Raw genomic sequence first — 8,555 nt, 5'->3', positions numbered from 1 at the left:
CCTCATTTACTGTTTCATGGATGCTGGCTTTTGTAGAACCTGGTTGTGTAGTAACAACTAATATATGGGCTGCTCATGTTGGTGCTTACCCTTTTAAGCTGTCCTGCATATATAATATTATATATGAAAAGGTAATTCTGCAATTAAAAAAAAACAGTTCTATCATGTCTGTCTGCAAGTGCAAGTATCCCATTCTTCCTCCTTCATCCATTTCACTCTGCAGTGGAGGTCATTAACTTGCATAATATGGAGGAACCAAGAGTGCCGCTTCCTCGCTTCTTCGCTTCTTCGCTTCTTCGCTTCTTCGTTGTAGTACCAAACACGGCAGCCCCCAGCTGTTGTGAAACAGCACTAAGCTTCACAACAGGAAGTACAATCCACAACCAGTAAATAAAGCCCTTCCTTCCCTTTTAGCAGGCCCCAGGACTTCCCCCTCCTTAGTTCCAAATCCTTTTACAGATGTTTACTTTGGAGTATAAACTTTCCTCTGATTTTAACTCTTTTATGAGATCAAAGAAACTAGGTTTCCATGCTTTACTTCTCATTTTATGTTAAAAGTAAGCATAGGAAAAAGGAATTTTTTTCAGAAAAACTTAAAACTACAGTAAAGAGGCCCATTTCACCATACATGTCTTACTTTTCAAAATATTTTGAGTTGAAATTTATCAACATCACTTTCTCCTTGAGAATTTCCATTTCAATTTACCCGTGACATTTGCAGCAACATGGACGGGACTGGAGGAGATAATGCTAAGTGAAATAAGGCAAGCAGAGAAGACAATTATATGGTTTCACTCAATAATGGAACATAAGAAATAGGAAGGTCAGTAGGAGAAGAAAGGGAAGAAGAATGGGAGGGTAAACAGAAGGGGGAATGAAGCATGAGAGACTATGGAGTCTGGGAAACAAACCGAGGGCTTCAGAGGGGAGGGGGGTGGGGGATTGGGATAGAGGGCTTCAGAGGGGAGGGGGGTGGGGGATTGGGATAGGCCGGTGATGGGTATTAAGGAGAGCATGTGTTGCATGGTGCACTGGGTGTTATACACAAATAATGAAGCATGGAACATTACATCAAAAATTAAGAAATACTGTATGGTGACTAACATAACACAATAAAAAATTGTTATAAAAAAAAGGGGAAAGAGATCCTTCTAGGCCTGATTAAATCAGTTGGGCATCCTGTGAAAGAAGGATTAGGCCTTCTTTCTCTGAGTCACAGAGATACTTTCTTGCTGCCCTTGAATTAGCAAACCATCATGAACTCTACAGCTTCAAGGAAATGAAGTCTACCAACAACTACATAAATTTGGAAGAAAACACTGAAACTTGTAAGAATGCATCCCAAGTTAACACTTTAATTGTAGCTTGTAAAACTTTAAACAAAACCCTACTAAAAGTCTCAGACTTCTAATGGAAAGAAAAGTATGAGATTATAAATGTGTTGTTTTGTGCTACTCAGTTTGTTGTGATTTCTTATATAGCAATGAAAAAATACTAAAACAAACAAACAAAAAAAATGTCCAGACTTTTTGATTAACACACATACAACTATCAATAAATGCTTTAAGAACACAAATATATAGAGACATAGATGCCTTATGTATTTGTAAATCATATATATAAAGTAATATACTAAGAGATTATTCCAAAACAAAACATTAGATACATACAAACTGAAAATTACAGAAGATAACTATTGTCTTTAGCCATGTTCCTCATACATTACTGGTAATTCTCTTCAATAACATGTACTGAAAATTTAGCTGTCTCCTCCCAACTGGACTAAAATATGTCCAAAATAAATAAATAAGCAAGCTTTTGAGAACCTGATGTGGCACTTTTAGGGACTGATCCACTAATATATAGTCAGTCTTTTCAGAGGACCTCCAAAGTATGTTTGCTTTAAGACTCTAAATATTAAAGGTCACCCTCAAATTTGTATTAAATCTGGGTGTCTCTCATCTGTTAGTCAGTCAACAAGGGTTATTGATTACTTACAGGCTGCATAGCTCTGTTTTCAGAAAGGAAAGCATGTTGGTCCAGAAAGAATATATTTTTGCAAAATACATTTTCAAATTTCTTATTCTATTCTGTTCCCTTTCATAATATGCCAAGTTCAGGTTTTTAATGTGTCTGCGTGTGTATGTGTTTACTTTAATCTCTAGATTTTTACTTTCATTGTCATTAGGTTTATATTCCTTACCAATTCATTCTGATACATTTCATTCTGTGTCTAAATTCTCCTGAAAATAACTTTTTCTATACCAAAGGGCAGCAACCTTTTTTCTATAATGAGCCAGACAGTAAATATTTTCACCTTTGAGGCTATTTGGTCTCTATTGCGGCTATTCAACTTTGCCATTACAGTAGTAGAGCAGGCATAAACAAGTTGTAAGTGAGTTGAGTCTGGTGCTGTCAATAAAAGTTTATTTATAGACACTAAACTTTCAACTTCATATGATTTTCACATGCCATGAAATAATATTCTTTTGAGTTTCTTCAGTTATTGGAAAAGTATGAAAAGTATTCTTAACTATGAGGCCATGGGAAAACATCTTGCCTGGCCATATGTGGCCATATGTTGTAGTTGCCAACTCCAAGTTGACAAATATTATCACAGTTAATGAATTAATCACTATAAAATATTCTTCTTTTTCAAATAAACAAATTTTAAGTACAAAAAAGGATCAGATTCATAAATCATGTCAAATCTAAAAGAGTATACTGTTTAACTTTTTGATAATGGAACTGGTTCTGTGTGTGCATTTAATTTTCAGAGCAATTCAGTAAACTGCAATGCATCTGTGGTTCTTACAATAAAAGACTTAAGAAGTAGTTTGAAATTATCATGAAGTCCTTTACATTATTTGACATATACATACCATTATGTATAAAAAATGGACCATGTCAATTGATAGCTATCAGTTAAGATAAACATAAGTCTGTCAACTTATGATAACCATGAGTAACTCAAATGTCCAGTTTTTCCATGTCTCTTGCATGACTTTGAACATAATATAGTTTAGACTTGGTTAAAAATGACTCTGCATCCATGTTAGTATAAAGTTATAAAACAGCAAGCCTAACTTTTAAAGACATAAAAGACAGGCTTACCCTACTCCATATTCTTAGAAAAAGAATCTCAACCATTAGGAAACATGGCAAGTAGTAATACTACTTCTTAGAATTCTTAGGCACCAAATTATTTGCCTTCTCAAATGTATCAAAGAAAAATAAAATAAATAAATAAAAATGTGATTGTTTTTCTAGAATTAGATAGACAAATGTCCTCATGATTTTGTTTTGTCTTGATATACTTACTATCAGGTATTTATTTGACCACCATTTTTATCGTATTATATCCATTATGGTATAATGGGACAATGGTATGTAATCCATCATACCATCAATAACATTAATGTAATAGGTTGAAAAAGAAGTATTCACCTCAGAGTTCTGGCAAGAATTCATTTTAAAATAAATATAATATCTCTGGAAATATTAACCATGAGTAATGCTCTACTTAAAGCTCAATGGTAGGGAAAGGGGTAAAACTGAGAAGTACGTGTTCTAAATACAAATGATAAGACTAACAAATGGAAAAAGAAATAAAGTGAAGGCAAAGTTTAACTCTCAGACTGTCCTGGCAAATTCAGAATGAAGAGAAGGACTCTGGCCCATCTAACCAAAACTCCTTGGTTTAACTCAGTAAGTCTAAATAACAAAGCTATTAGTATAGGCATTTACTGAATTTTCAAATGCAGTTTTCTATTTTATTCTTTAATATAATAAAGCAATCTCCTTAATTATAAAGCTTTATATTATATATACATATTTGGAAAACATAAGTGGAAGTGCAAAGAAAATTATGCAAATAATTAAATGAAACTCTCTACCCAGAGAAAATAAATGTCTTCTGTTATTAATGAAAGATGATGGTAGAGTATTATTTTCTTATTACAATAAAAACAGCAAACATGTGGAACTAAAATGCTCAGATAAGGTTAATAGCTCAATGTCTAACTATAAAATATGACAACTCCAATCTAGAGAAGCGCAACTTGCTTACACTATCATATTTTCTAATCAGGATAAGAAACAAGTCTTCTAAATAGTAGTCTATTTCATAAATGGAAAAAATTTAAAGTAGTAACCTTAGGCAAGAATCAAAATTTTCCTAAGCCCTGGAGAAGTTGTGATTTATAAAGAAACAAGGATTTGCTTCCTTGCAAAATCGGTGCTTAAAGGAATTTCTGTTTCTTAAGCTTCGTAGCTAATTGCAGAGGGCTTTTTGACTTATTTCCAGAGTTTTTAATATCGCTACCTTAATTTATAGATATTACTTAATTTTAATAGTTAAATGAAAGTTTTAATTAGAATCAAGCAGCTCTTCATATGGAAAGACAAGATTTGTTGGCTCATCTTCAAGAAAATGTGCATTTTTAGTTATTTTCTGGGGCCAGGGGAAACCACAGAATTTAACCATCCTTATTCAGTGTACATTTGCTCAACATGTCTCTACACAAAGCTGGAACATGTTAAACTATAGTTTTGATTTTAGCTGCTTTACACTAAACAGTGTGTACACTGTACACTAAACCTATAGAAATAGTAACTAAATACTGTGTAAACTATACACCAAGCCTAAAGTAACTATCGCAACTGGAAGATAGGTATTTATTAACAATTGGTCTGTGTAATGGCAAGGTATGAGAAATATTAAATTATTAAAACAAATCCATATTAAATACTTGGCATCCAGATAAAATATATTATTTGTTGTTGTGTAGTTTCTTTAAATAACGTATTGCAATAATTTTATATTTGCAGAAAAGTTGCAAACTAGGACAGATTTCCATCCCAATAACCCTCAGTGAACTTCCCGCATCTTTTATCACCATGGTATATTTGTCAAAAATATTTTAAAAATTGGTGCAATACTGCTAATTAAACTCATCACTTTATACCAATTTCACCAATTTTACCATTTAATTTTCATTTCCTCTTAGTCTCCTCTGAGCTATGACAGTTTCTTCATCTTTCATATTTTTTCATGACATTGAGATTTTTTGGTATTACTGGTCAGGTATTTTGCAGACTATTCACCAGTCTGCATTTTCTGATTAGACTGGGGCTTGTTTTTGGAAAGAGGCGAAGTTCTCTTACACAGCCTATCAGAGGGTACCTGAAATCTACAAGACATCGCTGGCAGAGGGAGTAAAGGTTAAGGTGCTCTTCACTATAATGTTACTGTTTTCCCTTCCCTATTCAATACTCTAATCTTGGAAATGAGTGAATAAATCTAGTGGGGTTGAAGTATTAATCTCTTCATCCCAGAGAGGGGAATATCTAGATATATAATGTGGAATTATCCTGTGAAGAAGGTATGTCTTTTCTACCTAAGGCTATTATTTTTTAAATGCCTCAATCATGGCTACCAGGTAAATTTTCAGTCAGAGAAAACTTGTTTTGAAAGTCAGTAGTCCATCACACTGATTTTAATGAAAGTCAGTTCTTAAAGATACTGAATTCAATGTCATTTGGAGAATTTCACCTAGCCATCTTGATTAACAGTGAAATTTGAGATAAGAAATCAAAGAATCGAGATTAAAACAAGTGAAGAAAGTAGAAAGAAAAGGAAAAGCAGACCAGATGAAGTGCCTCCCTGCTAATATAATTGGCATTACCTTCACAAGATGTTAATGTTCATCAACAGGAGGGAATTCCACCTCCCCCAGAGAAGTAGCTTTACAGGTGAACTTAACTAGAGGCAGGGCTTTTTGCCTGGTTATTGTTGTCCTGATGCCTTATGCATTTTAGTTCTTAATCTTTGACATATAACAAAACCAGCATCCTAACACTATGGATAAACTTTATGTGGAATGATTAAGTAGTTTAAGCAATTATAATTAATTAGAATTCATGCCAAGGATGCACAACTTTAGATTTTTTCATTTATTGGGAAAATGTCTTCTAATGTAAGGCATTTAGGTCAGTGTTTTGGTTCTGTTGTCTGGATCCTCCTTCTACCCCCCATTTGTTGTTTTTGTTGTTCTTTATTTAAAAAAATAACAATTAAACTACAGCTCACATACGATGTTTTATTAGCTTCGGGTTCCCAATATAGGATTGAACAAATTCATATGTTTCTCAGGAATCACCATGATAAATGTAGTCACTATCTCACCACACAAAGTTGTTACAATACAATGATTATATTCTCTAGGTATTACTGTTAATCATTTATTTGATAACTGGAAGTTTGTTTTGTTAATCTCCTTCACCTATTTTGCTCCGTTGATGAAACGGATGACCTGGAAAGGAGATGTTTCAGCCATTTGGCACAGTGTGATGAGGACGTGATAGGGCACCTCCTATAGACAATTCTATCCTGCCCACAGCTCCACCTGCTACTCAGAAACCCAATATCTATAGGAGACTTCTTCTGAAATCGCTACCCTATAGTGCTTTTGTAGGGAACCTGCCCTATGATGGGACAGAGAATCCATTAAGGAATTCTTTAGAGGATTAAATATAAGTGAAGTATGTTTATTACGTGAGCCCAGCAATCCAGAGAGGTTGAAAGGTTTTGTTTACACTGAGTTTGAGGACTTGGATTCTTTGCTTAGTTCCCTGAGCAACAAGAGTCTCTAGGTAACAGGAGAATTCGAGTGGACGTTGCTGATCAAGCAGAGGATAAAGACAGGGATGATCTTCTTTTGGCCGAATAGAAATCACGATTCGGTCAAAACAGATACAGCCTGGAGAGCACGTCCTACCACAGACAGCTCTGATGACTACCCGCAGAGGAGGCGATGATAGCTTTGGAGACAAGTACCCAGTTCGTTATGATTCAGGTCGGTACGTTGATGGGTCTCAGGACGGGTATCGTGATGGCAGGCGCCGAGATATGGATCGATATGGGGGCCGGGATCGCTATGATGACCGAGGCAGCAGAGACTACGGCAGAGGCTACGATTCCAGGCTAGGCAGTGGCAGAAGAGCAGTTGGTAGTGGGAACCGTAGGGATGACTACTGCGGAGGAGGCGGGGACCGTTATGAAGACAGATATGACAGACGAAACAATCGGTCATGCAGCTCCAGAGATGATTACTCTCGGGATGACTACAGGAGTGATGGTAGAGGTCCCCCTCAAAGACCCAAACTGAACCTAAAACCGCGGAGTATTCCTAAGGGAGATGATTCCTCTGGTAGCACCTTCCAGTCCAGTCGAGCGGCCTCTATCTTTGGAGGGGCTAAGCCTGTTGACACAGCTACTAGAGAGCGAGAAGTAGAAGAGCGGCTCCAGAAGGAGCAGGAGAAGCTGCAGCGCAAGCTGAATGAGCCAAAACTAGAACGACGGCCCCGGGAGAGACACCCAAGCTGGCAAAGTGAAGAGACTCAAAAACAGGAACAGTCCATGACAGGAAGTGAGTCATCACAGACTGGGACCTCAGCCACATCTGGCAGAAATGCACAAAGGAGAGAGAGTGAAAAGTCTCTAGAAAATGAAGCACCCAATAAGGAAGAAGACTATCACTCTACAATTTCTAAGCCTCCCAAGTCTAAACAGACTCTGAAGATAACTCCAGCCCCTCCACCAAAGGAGAATGCTTGGGTGAAGCGAAGTTCTAACCGTCCTGCTCGATCTCAGAGCTCAGGCACACTGTCAGAAACCCGTACAAGTGGTGGTGGAAAAGTAATTCCAGCTCAACCACCTGAAAAAGCGCCAGCAAGGAGAGCAGATGAAAACAAAGTACATGGGGTGGGTGTCCCAAAAGGCCGAAGTAGGAATTCCAGCCATGTTCCAGGAGAGGGAGTGAACAAATATCACCGCAAGGAGTCACACAAGAAAGATGGCAAAAAGGATCAAGACTTCCGATCTGCACGTGAACTAAAGAAACCTGAAGAAAATCTAGTTTCCAAGTTCATTTCTGCAAACAAGTATGCTGCTCTCTCTATTGATGGCGAAGATGAGAACAAGGGAGAAGATTATACTGAATAGACCTCTGCATCCTATTCTTTCTTGCAGTCTCTCCATCTTGAAACATTTGAGAGCAAATCAAACTTCTATGTAGACAAGACAATAAAACTCACCATCTCCTGGAGGGAGAAATCTATTTCTTTTGTTTGTTTCTTCATTTGTTCATTTGTTTTTTCGATTTCACATATAGGTAAAATCACATATTTACCTTACTCTGCTCTATTCCACTTAGCTTTAGATTCTTTAGATACTTATATGTTGTCACAAATGGTTAGTTCTCATTCTTTTTTTATTTATGAATGAACATACAGTGTAATATTAGTTTCAGGTGTAGAGTATAGTGGTTTCACACTTCCATACATCATTCAGCATTCATCATGACAACTGCCCTCCTTCATCCCCATCACCTAGTTCACCCATTCCCCACCCCCTGGTAACCTTCACTGTGCTTGGTTTGCCTGTCTCTCTCTCTTTTCCCCATGTTCATTTGTTTTGTCTTAAATCCCAAATGTGTGTGAAATCATACAGTATTTGTCTTTCTCTGAATGACTTATTTCATTTAGCATAATAC

General features: G+C 36.5%; 1 pseudogene; it reads left to right on the top strand.

Annotated features, from left to right (window-relative positions):
• The first annotated feature begins 246 nt into the window (after positions 1 to 246).
• LOC123788662 (eukaryotic translation initiation factor 4B pseudogene) lies at positions 247 to 8,263 on the top strand (annotated as a pseudogene).
• The last annotated feature ends 292 nt before the right edge of the window (positions 8,264 to 8,555 follow it).

Source organism: Ursus americanus, chromosome 37 (assembly GCF_024610735.1).
Source record: "Ursus americanus isolate L20-20 chromosome 37, mUrsAme1.1.p, whole genome shotgun sequence".
NCBI lineage: Eukaryota > Metazoa > Chordata > Mammalia > Carnivora > Ursidae > Ursus > Ursus americanus.
This window is presented reverse-complemented; position numbering and strand designations above follow the sequence as displayed.